We start from the raw sequence: 17,927 nt of genomic DNA, 5'->3' as shown, positions 1-17,927 counted from the left end.
TATTCGAATAGAATTGAGTCTTTTCTCTCTGTTTTGCATGCGTCTTCATAATCATTATTGTTGTTGTTGTTATTATAGAATTTTGATTTATTTTTGCCTCTGTCACAGTGTTTCTTAACCTGAATTAGCACTGTTCATAGGCAACACCAATAGGTCACACAAAATAAACATATGACCACTGGTGTACAGTATACATTACTTGGACTATTTAAATGTATTATTAAATAAAGAAAAAAAGATCGTCGCGCTGTGAAGGCAGTATACCTGCCCAGATCAGCCGATCCTTTCTAGCGATCAATGGGGAGGTGCCTGACAGTTCACATTCAACGACAATAGTAGAAGGCGCTCGGCGGCTATTTATACCATAGCGTGGACCTATCTTTCACTTCGATGGTAACTAAAAAAAAAATTCAAACTGCGATTTCTCACGATGGATATCCTCGCGCGATCGAGTGTAGATTGTGTTAAACACGATAAGAACAAAAAATTCTGCGTTTATTCCTTAAAACAGTCGTTTTTTCCCATATTGCTTCTCCTTTGCAGCTGCCATTGGCGCACGTCACGATTATAAGCGCCTCCTATTGGCGTAGGTAATGTTTACGGCACGATTATCAAGTATGTGAGGCGAACGCAACGGAATAGTCAAGTTAACCATAAATTAACATGGTGAGTAACATTTTATAAACAATATTGTCAATATTGTTTGTTTTCCCTCTATTTTGCTGATGAGAATTTCAAAATAAAGCCCTACCAGAGTCTCAATGCAACAACAGACAGTGATTGAACCGTGAATTTTGTGAACCGTTACATAATCCTATATAATTATAAAGTCAATTGTTATTATACTTTACAATATTACTGTTTGTTGTTGTATTTTTCAAAACTTGAAACGTGTGTGTGTGTGTGTGTGTGTGTGTGTGTGTGTGTGTGTGTGTGTGTGTGTGTGTGTGTCAGGTGGATTTTTTTCATGTTTTTGAAATAAGTCTCTTGCTGCTCCCCCAGCCTGCATTTATTTGATTAAAATATAGTAGCCTAGGCTGTAAACTACAGTATTGTGATATATTATTACAATTTTATATAACAGTTTCTATTTGGACATATATTAAAAGTATTATTTTTATTTTTTCCCCCTGATTTCTAATTGTGACGATCTCATAGCTTTATTTATGAAATTGTAAATGCAGTGAAAATACATTAATGCCACTTCTGTGTATGCACTGCAAAGATGGATTTTCCTTTAATGATTTAATTTGACTGGTGGACGTGTTTGCATTTGTGTTTTATAATGTGTAAGTGTCATTCATTGATTTATTGAGTGTGTGTGTGTGTGTGTGTGTGTGCGCGCGCTGCCAATGGACCCAACGGCCTGCTGGGAGTTGTAGTTTTGTTGTATGTTTTGTCCAATTTTCTTGTGCTCCTCCCTGTCCTAATCTAGGTGATGGGACCTACCAGCTGTTCCTCATCAATGGCAAGAGGATCCAGTATTTAAGCAGAGCCGGAGAGAGAGAGAGACTGGGAGAGATTTCTTCTCCCAAGAGCCTGAGGCTGTTGTGTGACCAGACTCGGAGTGTTGCTCTTGTTGGTGTATGTTAAGCTTAAGTGTGTTGTTACGCTTAAATGTGGTGTTACGGCTGTAGTGGCAGCTTTGGTGTGTTAAGCTTAAACCAAGGTCAACTTAAATGTCTTGTGGCTGTAGTGTACAGCTTTGAATTGCTTGCCCATTGTTGAGTGTTGGAGCAGTATGGGAGTGGGTGCCATTTTTCTTTTCTCATTTTCTCCTGTTTTTTTTTTTTTTTGTTAGTTAGGAAGTAAGGTAAGAAGTCCTGTTGTTTATTTGTGTTTATTGTTGTAGGTCAATTAGGTTTTCCTTCTACCGGGTAGTGATCTTTTGTTTGTTTTGGCTTTACCTGCTCCTGAAGAACACGCTTCATTTCTTTTTCTTTTGGAGCTGTTTGTTTAGGATTCTTTTTGCACTGTATTTATCACTTATTGTAAATAAATGTATTGGAAATCTTACTTTGTGTATTGTGTGCTGGGACTCAGATAGGTTAACTTTTCTTTGTCGCTGTTCATTTTTGCTTTAAAGTTACTTTTCCCTTTTGCCCCTAGAAAATGAATTGGCAACGTAACAGTGGTATTGTGTAATTATTCGAATAGAATTGAGTCTTTTCTCTCTGTTTTGCATGCGTCTTCATAATCATTATTGTTGTTGTTGTTATTATAGAATTTTGATTTATTTTTGCCTCTGTCACAGTGTTTCTTAACCTGAATTAGCACTGCTCATAGGCAACACCAATAGGTCACACAAAATAAACATATGACCACTGGTGTACAGTATACATTACTTGGACTATTTAAATGTATTATTAAATAAAGAAAAAAAGATCGTCGCGCTGTGAAGGCAGTATACCTGCCCAGATCAGCCGATCCTTTCTAGCGATCAATGGGGAGGTGCCTGACAGTTCACATTCAACGACAATAGTAGAAGGCGCTCGGCGGCTATTTATACCATAGCGTGGACCTATCTTTCACTTCGATGGTAACTAAAAAAAAAATTCAAACTGCGATTTCTCACGATGGATATCCTCGCGCGATCGAGTGTAGATTGTGTTAAACACGATAAGAACAAAAAAATTCTGCGTTTATTCCTTAAAACAGTCGTTTTTTCCCATATTGCTTCTCCTTTGCAGCTGCCATTGGCGCACGTCACGATTATAAGCGCCTCCTATTGGCGTAGGTAATGTTTACGGCACGATTATCAAGTATGTGAGGCGAACGCAACGGAATAGTCAAGTTAACCATAAATTAACATGGTGAGTAACATTTTATAAACAATATTGTCAATATTGTTTGTTTTCCCTCTATTTTGCTGATGAGAATTTCAAAATAAAGCCCTACCAGAGTCTCAATGCAACAACAGACAGTGATTGAACCGTGAATTTTGTGAACCGTTACATAATCCTAAATAATTATAAAGTCAATTGTTATTATACTTTACAATATTACTGTTTGTTGTTGTATTTTTCAAAACTTGAAACTTGAAACCAGAAAGATCTTACTAAAACCTCACACAAAAAGTTTAAATAAAATGGGGTTACAAAAAATCATGTACACCTAAACACGACCATCACAGAAAACTACATTTGTACATTTTCAAAAATGAAATAAATAAATAAATAATTTAATATAATTTCTAAGCTGTATTGCACGCGTGCACACACGGTTCTAAAAAATGAACTAATCTCTATGTGCATCATGTCACAGCGTATGTAATGTTAGTGTACTAACGCCTTTCCAGAGCCAAAGTTTTGTTCACACTAAATGCATTTAAAAGCATAATCTTAAAAGTTGAAATGATATCTTTTAAAAATAAAAGATCGTTTAAATAAAATCTTTAAAGTTTGAATACATTCATATCTTCTATTTATCTTTAAGAAGATTACTGTAATGATTTTGTTTAAATTGAACCTAAGGTATAATTGTTATTAACAGGCACGTGCACACATAGACATCAAAGGGGGCTTGAGCACCTGCCCTTTTTATTCCTGGAGAGAAAGTGCCCTTTTTTCTGGGGTGCTTTTTTTTTCTTTCTTTTTTAAAAAATAATATATATATTCCTGTTTGCGCACAGCTTCCCTGTCAAACAAATATATTTATATACGCAGCGGCGCACATCGGCACACATCATACACACACCTGCAGGCAGCAGCAGCCCCTCCCAGCAGTGTTTTTCTTGGCTTGTGCTGCTGAGGTGAGTGGCGCTCGAAATTCGAGGCACTGGTCGAGGCTCGAATTTACTGCTGACTAGCCAAAGACAAATATAGTTAACCTGTGTTTTGCTAGCATGCATGCCTCATGAGCTACTAGACTAGCTAATGTGTAAGGGATAATCGCGATACATTATCCCGCTTATTACATGGCTACCTACCAAATAAATAATTAATTTGACACAAAATATTGATTTAAAAGGGAGTTTATTGATTTAAACCCGATTGTATTGCTTCCGCTAAAGAAAATAGTCTGCTTCGTCTCTACGGTTAGAATCCTGTGAGTCCATAGCAACGCTCTGTTTCTCATGGCAACGGTGTGTTATACTCCGCACAGCGGTCTGTTATCAAGCAATAACACACCGCATTCTACATTGGAATTCAACCAAGCCATGTAATAAAATAAGTTAGTAATACAGTTTATTTTTGTATTTTGTCAATCATTTTTGCAGTGATTTTTTCAGTAAAGTTAACAAAATAGCAGCAACAGCCCTCTTCAGTTTAGAGTGAATGCTTGTGTTGATTTTAAAGTGTTATGTATTCTGATAACACCAAAATAATTTAAATGATGTAGTGCCTTGTGCAAAAATAAACAAATTATTAATAAAACACGCCCCTCTGCTTGATGCAGTTATTTAGGTTATTCTAATATATACTTGAAACTAGTAGCATAGAAAATGTTTTCAAAACATGCACATTGTGGAATGGATCCTTTGCTGCTCTATAATAGCGAATACTAAGGAGACCATGGTTTCTGTGTGAACTGATTATTTTGTAGACATCTTTTGAAAATGAAACAATTGCGTGAGTTTGAGGAAGATAAAATTAATTTAAAAATATATATATATATATATTTTTTAAAAGGAAGTCAGAGTTGCGTTAATATATATACTTTTTTGTAAAAAAAAAAAAAACGTCCCTGATAACCCTGTGCACGTCCCTGGTTATTAAACAATGTCTGTTCAAAAACTTTAGATGGTTGAAAAACTGCACTTAGTGTTATATCTCATTTATATGAAAAAATTCAATCAGCATTTTTTGTCCATGCAGAGTTTAAATTTTTATGGCTTTCATAGCCATAATGATTTTTGTACCGTAACTGCATATTCTATCCCTTACACCTAAACACGCTGATCTTTCTGAATTTATTTCAAAGCATAATCGTAAAAGTTTAAATATGATCTTTTAAAAATGAAAGGTTGTTTTAGTTTGAAGTTCTTAACTTTCTTTCTTAAAAAAATCTTTAAAGTTTGAATACATTCATATATTCTATTTATCTTTTAGAAGATTACTGTAATGATTTTGTTTAACGGTGACCCTAAAGTATAATTGTTATAATGTGAGACAATGTCTGTTCAAAAACTTTCGATGGTTGAAAAACTGCACTTAGTCGTCTTATATCTCCACTTTAGATTACAGCCCGGAAAGTACTACGTAATTAAATTGAAAGTACAGTGTAACTTTCGGTAATTACAGTGTACCTATAAAGTACTTACGTGTAAGTATAGGGGAACAATACGTAAAGTTTTGGGAATAAAGGTGTAACAACCAGGAAAATACTGCATAATTAAAACGAAATTACAGTGTAACTTTTGGTAATTACAGTGTACCTATAAAGTACATAAGTGTAAGTACAGGGGAATAATATGTAAAGTTTTGGGAATAAAGGGGTAACAACCAGGAAAATAACAAATTATTTAGGCAAATTATTTAGACTGTAAGTATTCCATGTAGTTACAGGGTAAGTGTGACATTGCGGGCTGTAAATTAAAGTGGTGTTTCTTACCCTCTTGTTTCATGTAGTTACGGGGTAAGTGTGACATTGCGGGCTGTAAATTAAAGTGGTGCTTCTTATATTACCCGTTTCATGTAGTTACAGGGTAAGTACAATAAAAACACATGTAGGCCTACACACAAAATCTGACATCACTTGGAAAACCTTTATTTGAAAAACAACTTATTTCAAAACAGATTTACAACATATTACACTTCTTATTCTTTATTTATTTTTATTTTTTTTAAATCAACTTTTCATTTCAAATACTAAAGTCCTGATAGAAAGTAGCATGTTTTGTCCTGTTTTGTTTCTCTTGCATGGCTTCCTCCTCCTCTTGGTCCTCCTCTTCTTTTTCTATCGTTCCACTGATTTGCCTAATCATAAGAAGGAGTATTTTTCTATTCTGTATTATGTATTAAAAGAAAATACAGTACACCCAGAAATGTTCTCACCATGTCACCAGCGAGTGCATGAGAGTCGGCTTGAATTGCTTCGCGTTTGCTGAAGCTTTAAGTGTTCATTGCATTCTCGCGGGAGTTTGATGTGAAACTCGCGCGAGAACTGGTGTCTCTGTTCTTCTGCATGGTTTGTTTTTCATTATTATTATCATCTGTTATTGTTTGTATTTTGTTGTGAGCAATAATAAAAACATTTAAAAAAAAAATAATAATTCGACATTCGGTTTTTCGGTGCGCTTACGTCACGCTTTAAATTGTCAAGCGTAAACTTACTCAACCCTCTCATGAACGCGCAGGTGACAGTTGGTCGGAAGCGATAGTCTACAGTTTAAAATTTTTAAATATTTGGTATTTTTCTTACAAACGCTTATCGTTTCACTTCAGAAGACATTGATTCATCCATTGGGGTCGTATGGATTACTGTAGTTATTGTTGTATGTGCTGTTGTCAACTTTTAGGAACACATGAGCTTGCATTATATGCATTTACAGAGATTATTTATTTTTCTAAAAACTTTTGTTTGTGTTAATCTGAAGAAGGAAATTTGTATACATCTCGGATGACATGAGGGTAAAAGATGAGTAAATGGTGAGGACATTTCTGTAGCCTACTGTAATAAGGGATCCACTGGAGGCAAGTTGATAGATGAGAACCCATGTGCAGTTTATTGTAACTAAAATAAAACATGAAACAAAAACATGACGTGGCATGAAAACAAAAACCGTGGCATGAACATGAAACTTGTACTACAGCAGAATTACATGAAACAATACTTGACAAAGACACATGGCAAACATGAGGGCTTAAATACACAGACTAATGACAAAACAAGGGACACCTGTGAACAATGATCAGACAATTAACCAATGACAAGACATGGCAGGATCACATGACAAACAGGGAATCACATGACAAACATGGAAACAAGACATGACACAGAAACATGACAAGAACAAACCCAAAACGTGACACCTACTGTAGGCTATTTTCTTTTAACACATAATACAGAATAGCAAGAGACATGTCATGGGATTCCTTCTTAAGATTCATCAGTGGAAAGAAAGAAAAAGAAGAGGAACAAGAGGAGGAGGAAACCAAGCAAGCGAAAGTGCTGTAAATCCGTTTTGAAATAAGTTGGGGGGTTTTTAAATAAAGTTTTCCGAGTGATATCATATTGTGTGTGTGTACATGTGTTTTTATTGTACTTACCCTGTAACTACATGAAACAAGAGGGTAAGAAACACCACTTCAATTTACAGCCCACAATGTCATACTTACCCTGTAACTACATGAAACAAGAGGGTAAGAAACACCACTTCAATTTACAGCCCACAATGTCACACTTACCCTGTAACTACATGAAACAAGAGGGTAAGAAACACCACTTCAATTTACAGCCCACAATGTCATACTTACCCTGTAACTACATGGAATACTTACAGTCTAAATAATTTGCCTAAATAATTTGTTATTTTCCTGGTTGTTACCCCTTTATTCCCAAAACTTTACATATTATCCCCCTATACTTACACGTACGTACTTTATAGGTACACTGTAATTACCGAAAGTTACACTGTAATTTCATTTTAATTACGCAGTACTTTCCGGGCTGTAATCTAAAGCGTTACCGTTACTATGTCTGATTTCAAAGAAATTGATGGCAAAATTTTGGAAGAAACCGTACAACACCTTAAAACATCAACATGCGCCCTTGACACACTTCCCACATCTTTTTTCAAAAGTGTGTTAAACAGTTTAGAAGCAGATCTTCTAGAAGTGGTAAATGCCTCACTTCTCTCTGGGAGTTTTCCAAACTCCCTGAAAACTGCAGTTGTCAAGCCCCTCCTGAAAAAGAACAATCTGGATAAGACCATATTAAAGGGATAGTTCAGGATTTTAGACATGAATCTCTATAGCTTCCCCATAAGCAGTGTGGTGCATTGACCATGACTTACCCCCGACAGCGTCCTGTGAGCCGAGCTCCGGTCCAGTTTTGGTCAAGATGAAATTAGTCCGGCAAGTTTGCTGGGGTCACGGCAATAAAGTTTTTTTCTTCTCAAATCAATATGTGTTCAAAAGAGTGATATATTTGCAGCACAAACCGCTGTCTATGGAGAGGTCAGACCTCGTAATGGCTTGGCACTATTTTCTTCCCCGTCATATCACTGCGCGCTGCCGCTACCTACAGCCAGCTGGGAGCCGCGCACGTGTCACTTTGTTTACAGCTCGTAAAGAGAACGATAACATGTCTGACTACAGCAGCGACGATGACAACATTGACTTCGACACACAGCCAAAAGGATATCTTTACGAACCTGAATACACAGATGACGAGTTACGCCAGATGGAGTTAGAAAGGACAGAAAGAGAGAGGATGGACAGAGAAGTTGAACAAGTTGAAGCTGGAGCCACAGCTGCTGCAGTGAGACATCGAGTGGCCGACAAATGGTGGTGTACTTGTTTTAAGTGTGAACTAATGCTCGTTCGTGTAGCTGTTCTGAGCACGTAAACACTGCTGTAAACACTGCCGAACAACTGAAAAAGTGGTGTGCGCCTGCGCAGCTCGCAGCTGGCTGTAGGTAGTGTAATAGCAATTTTTATCTCACTTGGAAAAACAGCATCACAGGTGTAAGACAACACTCAAAAGGCAAAATTGTAATAAAGAAGAAAAGGCTTTATTCTTTGAGGAATCTTTTCGCAACCGCAGCCACCCAGATGTGAAACAGAAAGCCTAGTGGACTCAATAAACAGAGACATTTTATACAGGTTTCTGACATTCTTGACTCCTCCTTTCCCAGTTTCTGTAAATTTCCTTAAAGACATCTTATATCTCAAGCTGGTATGGACTGGTTTCTACCCCCCCCGGGCAGGTCATGCTGTTCTTTGTTCCTGAGAAGCCAAAAGGCCTTCATTTACAATCTAAATGACCTCCTGCTTTCATGTCCCTTCAGCTGTAAGAGACCCTCACAGAAAACATATGACTAAATGATATTAACAGTTTGGAAACGATAATTTTTTCCATCACAATATTCCTTCTCTTTATCATTCTCTGATAAACAACATAGAAAAAATTCACTCTTGTTTCCTAATCAAACCCATTATACTGTTGAATCTTTGAGAATAGAATTAATTCAAGTCTTAATTCAAGAACAGTTATACCCTTCATGTCTGATTTTTTTGTATACCTGATCACTCTACTTGAACTTTGAAAGAAATACGATTTATTTATTTTTTTAAAGTAAAAAGCTTGTAACAAATAAATAAGCATTTTGTCTGAAACCGGGCTAAAAATGAACAAACATTGTTATCGCATTTTCCTGGTTGAGAACCAGACCCTCAGTCATCCCAGACATAGCTCAAAGCATATAGTAAGAAAAACGTAAATGATTATAATTGCAACTTCCGTCACTCGTACCATCTGCATATTTTGTTCATCCCTAGGATAGACTGTACCCTTTAATAACAAAATTATCAGAATAACACATACAATCATAACACTATGTATTTGTATATGTAGCTTTTTCAATTAATCACAATATTTTGTCAGGAAATGGTTTTACTTCTAAAGCTATATTTAATTAAAATCTATTTAATAAAATCTAACCCGAAAAGTTTTATAATTTGATCATTCGTTGTTCGAAATTATCCCTGACTTTTCCATTACATACCGTCTTTTTTCTTATCACCATACTTCACATTAATTAATAGATCTTCTACCTGAAAACACATTTTTCTTTGCACAAGTCAAATTATTAGATTTATATCAATACTAAGCCCTAATTTGATTCAATCAAATAGAAATCACAAAACTTTTCTTCAACCATTAATTGGTCAACATTTTCTCCAGATATGTTGATCATCTCGTTGCCTCATGGATGTTCCATCTTCACCAATATGACACTTTGCATGCCGTAGAGAGGATTTTTCCAACGTTGGCAGGGGAGATAGTTTCTAGCACATATCATTGATCCCCCACTTTATTCTTTGCGTTTGGCGTTTTGGGTTGCTGACGTTGGTTGGTGTGGTTAAGGTCAGATGCTTCGACCCAGGTCTCACACTCTCCAATCATTTTCAAATCCTTACAAGATTTTCCCTTAGATCACGATCGCACCCCCACTGGAATGAGTCATTTACTGTCTGCTGTCACCTGCTAAATGGAGACCTTAAGTGATTTTGTTAGTGACCGCTTGTCTTGTCGTCCCTTTGGTGTGACCTGTGAAATTTTCAACCTGAAACATATCACCAGATAATTTCTTGCTCATTGAATAGCACTCAGGGTCCTTGTTCCCCTAAAAAAACATTCAACCCATGTTGCTCATGTTAACAAAACAATACAGAATCAGTTCTGTTTGGTTCAATCCGTTCTGACATCCTGCAAAATGAAAAAATGTTAAGTTATGCGCTGCGCAAGGTATGGCACCTTTCTGCCACTTTGCTCATGCCATGCGCAAAGTCTGCATCTTCTGTAAAGAAAAACAAATGTTGAGGTTATTGTCACATAGTTTTTTTTTGTCTGCTGTGCTGCCACATCTGCTCCGGCGTTTCCTGTCGAAACAATTCTTGTTATTAGCACACTTAAAATACAAACAATGCACACAATTAAACCCAATGTCCTCCCAACATTTATCTTCCCACCTGTGCGATGGCTTTCAGCAAATGTGAACCCCTTAGTAAACCAGATCTGGCTGGTTAAGACAAATAAAGTTCTTCTAACCTCTCCTGGACTTTCCTGAATGCAAATGGTCCTTCTGATCCCCTGAAGAGTTGAAAGGCTCTTATCTGACCACCAGTGGGTTCCCCCTGGACTTTTACTGTCCTTACATACCGATGAGGTCAAAGCTAGATAACCTCTCAGCCTGCTGTGAAGACAGTGGGTTTAGCCCCCCCTGTGAGGCCGAAATGTCTTTGTTTGTGGCCTGAATACAAATTATCCATACTAAAAAGTTCAAAGACTCATCTGACCACTTGTTTTACTGTGCGTTCTCTTGTTCCCGCCACGAGCATATTCATCCTCCTCTTTATGCACGACACTCATCTCGTGCATAAATTTAACGTAATAAAATTCTCTTACTTTTATCAGACGCTTTTGTCCATAGTGACTTCCATTTCAAGGTACACATTTACATTCTTATCAGTTCTTGCTTTCCCTCGGAAATTGAACCCATGACCTTGGCGTTACAGGTGTCACACTCTAATGTTTGAGCTACAGGAAAAAACTGCAATATTTGTTAATATTTATTTGGTAACATTTGTTTGGATAAAGTTTGCTAACCCAAACGTTGTCCTTAAGCCAAATTTCCTTTAGACATCTTTCTCTGCCTCTGAAACAAAAATATTACTTAAAGCCACAATTTCATCTTCTTATCAAATTGTTTTAAAGGGCAACGTCCCCGAGTCTCACAGCGTTTGCCTTCTCATCAGATTGACTCACAATCCTCAGCTTACTTTCAAATTTGTCATTTGCCTTAACCCATTTAAAATACTAAAACACTCTTTCCAGAGGTTAAATGACAAATTTATACACACTATTCAGACAGGATAATTGTCCTTAACTAACGCATACTGTTCAAAACATGAATTAACACTCACACTCATCCCTGACTATGAACCGCTCATATTTCTTATTTATATATTTTCTCTAAAAATATTTAAATTTTAAATGACAGTTTAACCTTACATTTTCCTGTATCTTTTATCTAATGTTTTTATTTATGGCCTCTTAACCAGTTTCAAGGCATGTCTGTTCATTATTCATTTGATTTTAGAAAAGTCAGCTGGATTGTTTTTGGTTCATTATCTGACTGATAACAGAAAGACAGACAGAGTATCAAGCAGTCTCTCAGCAGTCCACTCAAACAGTCTCTTTCTCTCTCATTATAAGCAAATAATCTTTTCAACAGCGTCCTAGGACTGTAACTAAAATAATCATAGTCATAGTCAACCCTTAATAGTTCACAAATGTCAAAATACAAATATTTGACTCAAATTAGAACCATTATAATAATCTAAAATACATTATTCTATGATCTTTTCTAAGGTTATCTTTAGTTTAAATACTCAATTCACCTAACCTTCGTTTTTTCAGAAATTTCTCTTGACTCATCACAAGCTGTTCTCATCTTTAGCCACCACCATGTCTAACGACCTTCAGAAGTTAAAACTAGTTCAATATCAAACATTTTTTCCTTGCCCATGAGGCAACCAACATCATGTTCCTTATATAAATTAATACGACTTGTTACGGTCTCCACAACAAATAATGACAATCACCTCACAGTCTCAGTTGGCTCTTGAAAGCCTATTTCCATTAGCTCTTAAGCAATAATTTTCTTTTCTTCAGGGTGTTGTCTCCCTGGCATATATGCAGACACATGTCACAATGGAAGACAAGCCATACAATCAACGCGGTTTCTTGTGAGTGGTATAGGGGCTCACATTTTCTGGGGCAGACTGAACTTCTTACAGCTCATCTCACCTCTCAATGATCTGCTGATGCTGATCGCCACTCAGTCAATCAGCGCCACTCTCATATCCATCTCACATAAAAACACCTCCATCAGGAAATGCCCAGTGTTTTTGCGTGATCCTTCTGTCTTAGGTTGTCCTTTTGGCTTAAAAGATCTTACCCGTCTTTGAAGTAATCACTCGTACACACTGGTAACCGCTTTTCCCCATTACAGAATCTGTGACCGTTTTCTTCAACATAATCTGTTGTTTTCTGGAGCTTAGGAAAAGGCGCATTCAAGAGTCATCAGAGCCATTCGGACTGCCTACTAGTGTTAAACATAGGGAGACGGATTAATAACAGCAGTATTTAATCACTTAAATTCATTAATCATTTTAAAGGCAGCAACCTAGCTGCTTAGATTATAGTCAGTGAATTTAGATCACAATCGTACATTCAGTGTACTGTTACTTCTGTAGCCGGAGCCATCAGCCCTGTTTTATGGTGGAGGCTAAAATGAGACAGTCACTGGTCCTAAAATGAACAAGTTCAAAACAGTATTATTTTAAAGACTTCTTTAAAGTCTTTCAGTTTTACTTTTAAAACGTTTTAAGTACAAATTGCCCTTTTGAATGGCAATGATTTCCTTTAACATCTCTGTGTCTATGATTTTCAACTGAAACACTGTGCTTTACACAGGCTCAGACAACAGCTTTCAGCTGACATTGAATGAGAGAGAGACTCTTGAGGCATTCATGACTGATACACTGCATTCTCGTAAACTTTTAACTTCAGACTTTATCTACCATCTTAAGGCATCTTTTCCATAAATTACATGTATTGTAATTTAGACATTACAAATATCCACTCAGAATGAGTCTCTGTTGCACTGAAACTGTGGCAGTTTCAGTCACAGCACATACCAAATCCAGATAAGCAAGCCTGTTTTGGCCAATTCACAATCTTATCTTTTGAACCCAAAACATCGGCTGTTGGCTCTTTTCATAGTCAACAACAAGCTTTTGTTTAATCAAATGCCTTTTACACATTTTACATTTAGCAACTGTTAATCCTGTAACACTGCTTCTGTTTATTTTATCTTAAAAAATAATAAGAATTATTCTAGTTCTTAATAACGTTTAAAATTTCATTTCAATTTTAGTTGTCAGGTTTTCAATTGCCATAATTTAATACCCGACTTCAATGTTTTCTATAGGAGTTTATCAATCTGCTTCTATGATTCATACTAACTTTTTAGACTGCTCTCTCTGCTTGTCATACATTTTATGATTATCACTATAAATCATTCGTTAGATTTGTCTCTCTATATCATCTAAAACCTTATCAAAGCGTTTCATTCAAAACACAATCATCCTTTTAGTGACCGGTACTTTTAAAATATTTTGCAACTCATTTAGCTCATCTGTAATTTTACGTCAACCGGTACTTTTTATAGTTCTTTTCCTTTCAAAAGGAATTCCTTACACTTAATATCTTTCAATCTTCTTAACAACTTTCAAAAGTTTATCTATCAACTTTCTTTTCTCCCTCATTTACTTTTACAGTCATACAGTGGGCATTTACAGTCACTGAATGACCTCGCTGACCGCAGTAAAACACTCTTTGTTATTCTACCTACAATCACTGTGATCTTTCTAACATCTCCACCCTACTTTACACCCCTGAAGCAGTGTTCTTATTCAGGAAATGCAAACAGAGCCACTGATAAGTTCTCTGCATTTTCCCCCACTGTCCCAGCTGCAAATTCAATTACAATAGCCGAATCATAATCTTCATCATATTAACACTGATCTACTTTCTAACCCATATCAACACAGACTTTTCTTTAAATTTGTGTTATTTTGGCACTTTCTTTGTTTGGAGCCAGTCAAGTTACTGTTTATCTTTCCAATCAGAATCAAACTTTTACAAAAACATAATCTGCAAATCTCTTTAAACTGAGAGCTTCAGAGCAGAGCTGCTTACAGCATTTGCTCTCTTTTGTATCAGGACTATTCAGTTACTCTTCATACAGTATAAAGACATTTAGCATGTCATTAATTTCATTAACACTGGTTTGATAGCTTATTCAAATGGTTAGTATGCAGATTCAACTTAATATTATCATTATTCAGTCCCACTTATCTCTACTGTTCCACAGAAATCACAAGATTCCTCAAATCTTGTTCTCAGTCTCTAAATTACACAGACAGCTATCCTAGCCGTTTGCACCTTCAACTCTTGTTATAAAAATATGGCAATCTACTCTTAAATAACCTTGTTTTCATAACATTAATACAATAAAGCACATCCACATCATTATTATTGGCAGAACATTAATTTTCATAAGCGACATGGAAAATCTAAATATTCTAAGCAGGTTTCACAAAGTTTCTGATTAACTTTTCTCACACGTGTCTAGGGAAATTATCTCCATCCCATAATTTTCCTTTATAAAACAGACAATGTCCTTGTCTTTCAATGACTTAATTTCAACAAAATATCTGACTTTGTACATTATTGATTTCCAAAATCTTCGGACATAGCTGTCTTTACATCAATCTAATTGTGTTATCATCAACAACACTGATTACAAATCACGTACATATTAACATCCAGAAGCTGGGTTGAACAAGCAAGCGCTGTTGCTGTATTCCCAGCATAGCTGGACCCTTTAGGTTCAAAAGACAATGGTTGTCAAAATAAACATTTCAATAATTATTTTATCTCTAAAATATAGAATTTTTCCCGTTCTGCTTAATGAAACATTCCTTATCTTTATATCATGTTAATCCCTGTTAATCATACTCAATGCCTTATTTTTATCTAAAACTTACTTTTCACACCATTTACTTAATCAGGCGTTCATAAATATGAATTTTATCTTCCCCTACATGCCAGTTCCTTCTCCTACATGCCAGTTCCTTCCGTATCTGTTCAATCCAACAATTCACTGTTTGTATTTTCCATCAGAAAAAACATTCTCTCTTCCCTACATGCCAGTTCCTTCTCCTATCGACTCTGTTCTCTTTTATCTGCTTCTTTTCCATCCAACAATTCACTGTTTGTTCACATTTTTACACTCATGAACAAACTACAACAACTCTTTGACTAGTAACGGATAAATTGGCACTTCAGACAAACCCTGTATCTTTGCACAATCTCATACGCTCATCATTTACAACACTGCTCAAATCATCAGTCATAGCTTTGCTCAAAGTTTCATCAGACACACAAAAAGATTTGCAAGCAGTTTCTTCATTGCAGATAGCAGAAAGAAAATCAGTGTATGTGTTTTTGTGTGCGTCGTGTGTGCGTTTGTTAGTAAAAATATTTTCACTTCCCCTTTGCTGTAGCCAGAGACTGAATTTCCCAGAGCCGAACCCTGTCCGTCCCGCTCTCCTGCCCTCTCGGTTCAATCCGACTTTATGGAAGGACATGCGCTGCTCCAGTGTCCGTCCTTCTTGCATATTCTGCATTTTGTACAGTCTCGGTGCGAGTGGGCATTTGTTGCACAAACATAACAGTTCCATTTTCCTCCAGCAGCGCTTCCTCTCAGTCCTTTTCGATTAGCCGGGTTTGAATGGGAAAACACAGGTTTGTTCTTCGCTGCTTGTTGCGGTCTGTGCTGAGGAGTTTGCCTTCCCCTGCTGCACTGGCGCCGCTGGCGATGTGCATGAAACTGCGCTGTTTGTCTTTGTGCCATTCGCTGTCTGTCCTGCTCCAGTTCTTGTGCGGTTCTCATGGGCGGCGGAGAGCGGTCCAGATCGAGGTCCAGCTGGGCCGTTATTTCTGCTATGGAGTAATGGTTTGTGTTGTAGGCAGGTGGCGGAGCCGTTGTCAACTCGGTACACACATGTTTAACACACACACACAACAACAACCATTCTGTTTTCCCTCGTTCTTTTTCATTTGACAGAAAATAGGTGTGTGAAAATGGTCTACTTTACTGTTAGATGACCCCATTTTTGGCTGAGTTCCTCTTTTCTGGATTTCACAATTCGACACGTGTCTTACAGAATCTGTCAAACGTCTTCGACAGACCCGATCTTTTACTCCGAGATCGGACGGACCTCTGCTTGTTTACGTTCCACTCAAAGTTTTCTCACGTGCGCTTATTCGCTTGCTCAATTCTTTTTACTTGATTAATTCAACCTGGTCTTGTAATTACGTTCCACTCAAAGTTCCCCCACGTGCGCTTATTCGCTTGACTCAATTCAATGTGGTAAAACTTCGAGTAGAGCACAATCACCCAGAAACTTCTTAATCCTGTTTTAAACTTTCTCTAAGGTTTACATAAATTTCGAATAGAACGTAATCATCTCAGCAGCTGTGATTTCTCTGAATCACCAGTGGATCCCCTGTCCACTAACGAGCTAAGTGAGGCAGAAACTGGTCTGCTTTGTCAGATCAATTTCTCCCCATAAAATTTGTGATTAACTGACTCACCTCTCGCTCGTACCAAAAAGCAAAACTCAGCCAATATGGTTCACGTTCACTCACAATTATCAAATTACACTCAACTTCAATAAAACAATTTGCCGTGTCTTACCCAGATGCTTTTTTTTGTTTCTCCCGCAATCCGCGGATTCTTGTCCTGGTGGGAGCTTCCTTCACTGGCCCTGAATGCGGAATTGCTCTCTCTCCCGTAATCTGTTGAGTTTCTATCCCAAACTGTCGAGGTATGAGACGGCCGCCTGTTGCTGCCGAGGTTGTGCACTTTCCCGTCAAATCCGTTCTCAGGACCAGGAGAAGAAGCGTCCGCACAGGATCCTAACTTCTGACACCAGCTGTAATAGCAATTTTTATCTCACTTGGAAAAACAGCATCACAGGTGTAAGACAACACTCAAAAGGCAAAATTGTAATAAAGAAGAAAAGGCTTTATTCTTTGAGGAATCTTTTCGCAACCGCAGCCACCCAGATGTGAAACAGAAAGCCTAGTGGACTCAATAAACAGAGACATTTTATACAGGTTTCTGACATTCTTGACTCCTCCTTTCCCAGTTTCTGTAAATTTCCTTAAAGACATCTTATATCTCAAGCTGGTATGGACTGGTTTCTACCCCCCCCCGGGCAGGTCATGCTGTTCTTTGTTCCTGAGAAGCCAAAAGGCCTTCATTTACAATCTAAATGACCTCCTGCTTTCATGTCCCTTCAGCTGAAAGAGACCCTCACAGAAAACATATGACTAAATGATATTAACAGTTTGGAAACGATAATTTTTTCCATCACAGTAGCGGCAGCGCGCAGTGATATGACAGGGGAGAAAATAGTGCCAAGCCATTACGAGGTCTGACCTCTCCATAGACAACGTTTTAGTGACGCAAATATATCACTCTTTTGAACACATATTGATTTGAGAAGAAAAAAGCTTTATTGCCGTGACCCCAGCAATCTTGCCGGACTAATTTCATCTTGACCAAAACTGGACCGGAGCTCGGCTCACAGGACGCTGTCGGGGGTAAGTCATGGTCAATG

General features: G+C 37.2%; 1 protein-coding gene and 1 long non-coding RNA gene across 2 annotated transcripts in view; both read right to left on the bottom strand.

Annotated features, from left to right (window-relative positions):
* The window catches only part of LOC309480887 (E3 ubiquitin-protein ligase TRIM39-like), a 519,568-nt gene that overhangs the window by 462,245 nt on the left and 39,396 nt on the right, over nt 1-17,927 (bottom strand). The gene's annotated exons all lie outside the window — the stretch shown is intronic.
* Nucleotides 8,585-11,986, bottom strand: LOC309481044. Its single transcript, XR_014199870.1, has 2 exons — nt 11,538-11,986; nt 8,585-11,193 (listed from the first exon to the last, which is right to left on the bottom strand). It is a non-coding gene; the product is annotated as an uncharacterized lncRNA (long non-coding RNA).

This window comes from Leuciscus leuciscus, assembly GCF_965113295.1.
Source record: "Leuciscus leuciscus genome assembly, chromosome: 18".
NCBI classification, from domain to species: domain Eukaryota; kingdom Metazoa; phylum Chordata; class Actinopteri; order Cypriniformes; family Leuciscidae; genus Leuciscus; species Leuciscus leuciscus.
The sequence above is the reverse complement of the archived record's forward strand: the minus strand, read 5'-3'. Positions and strand labels throughout refer to the sequence as shown.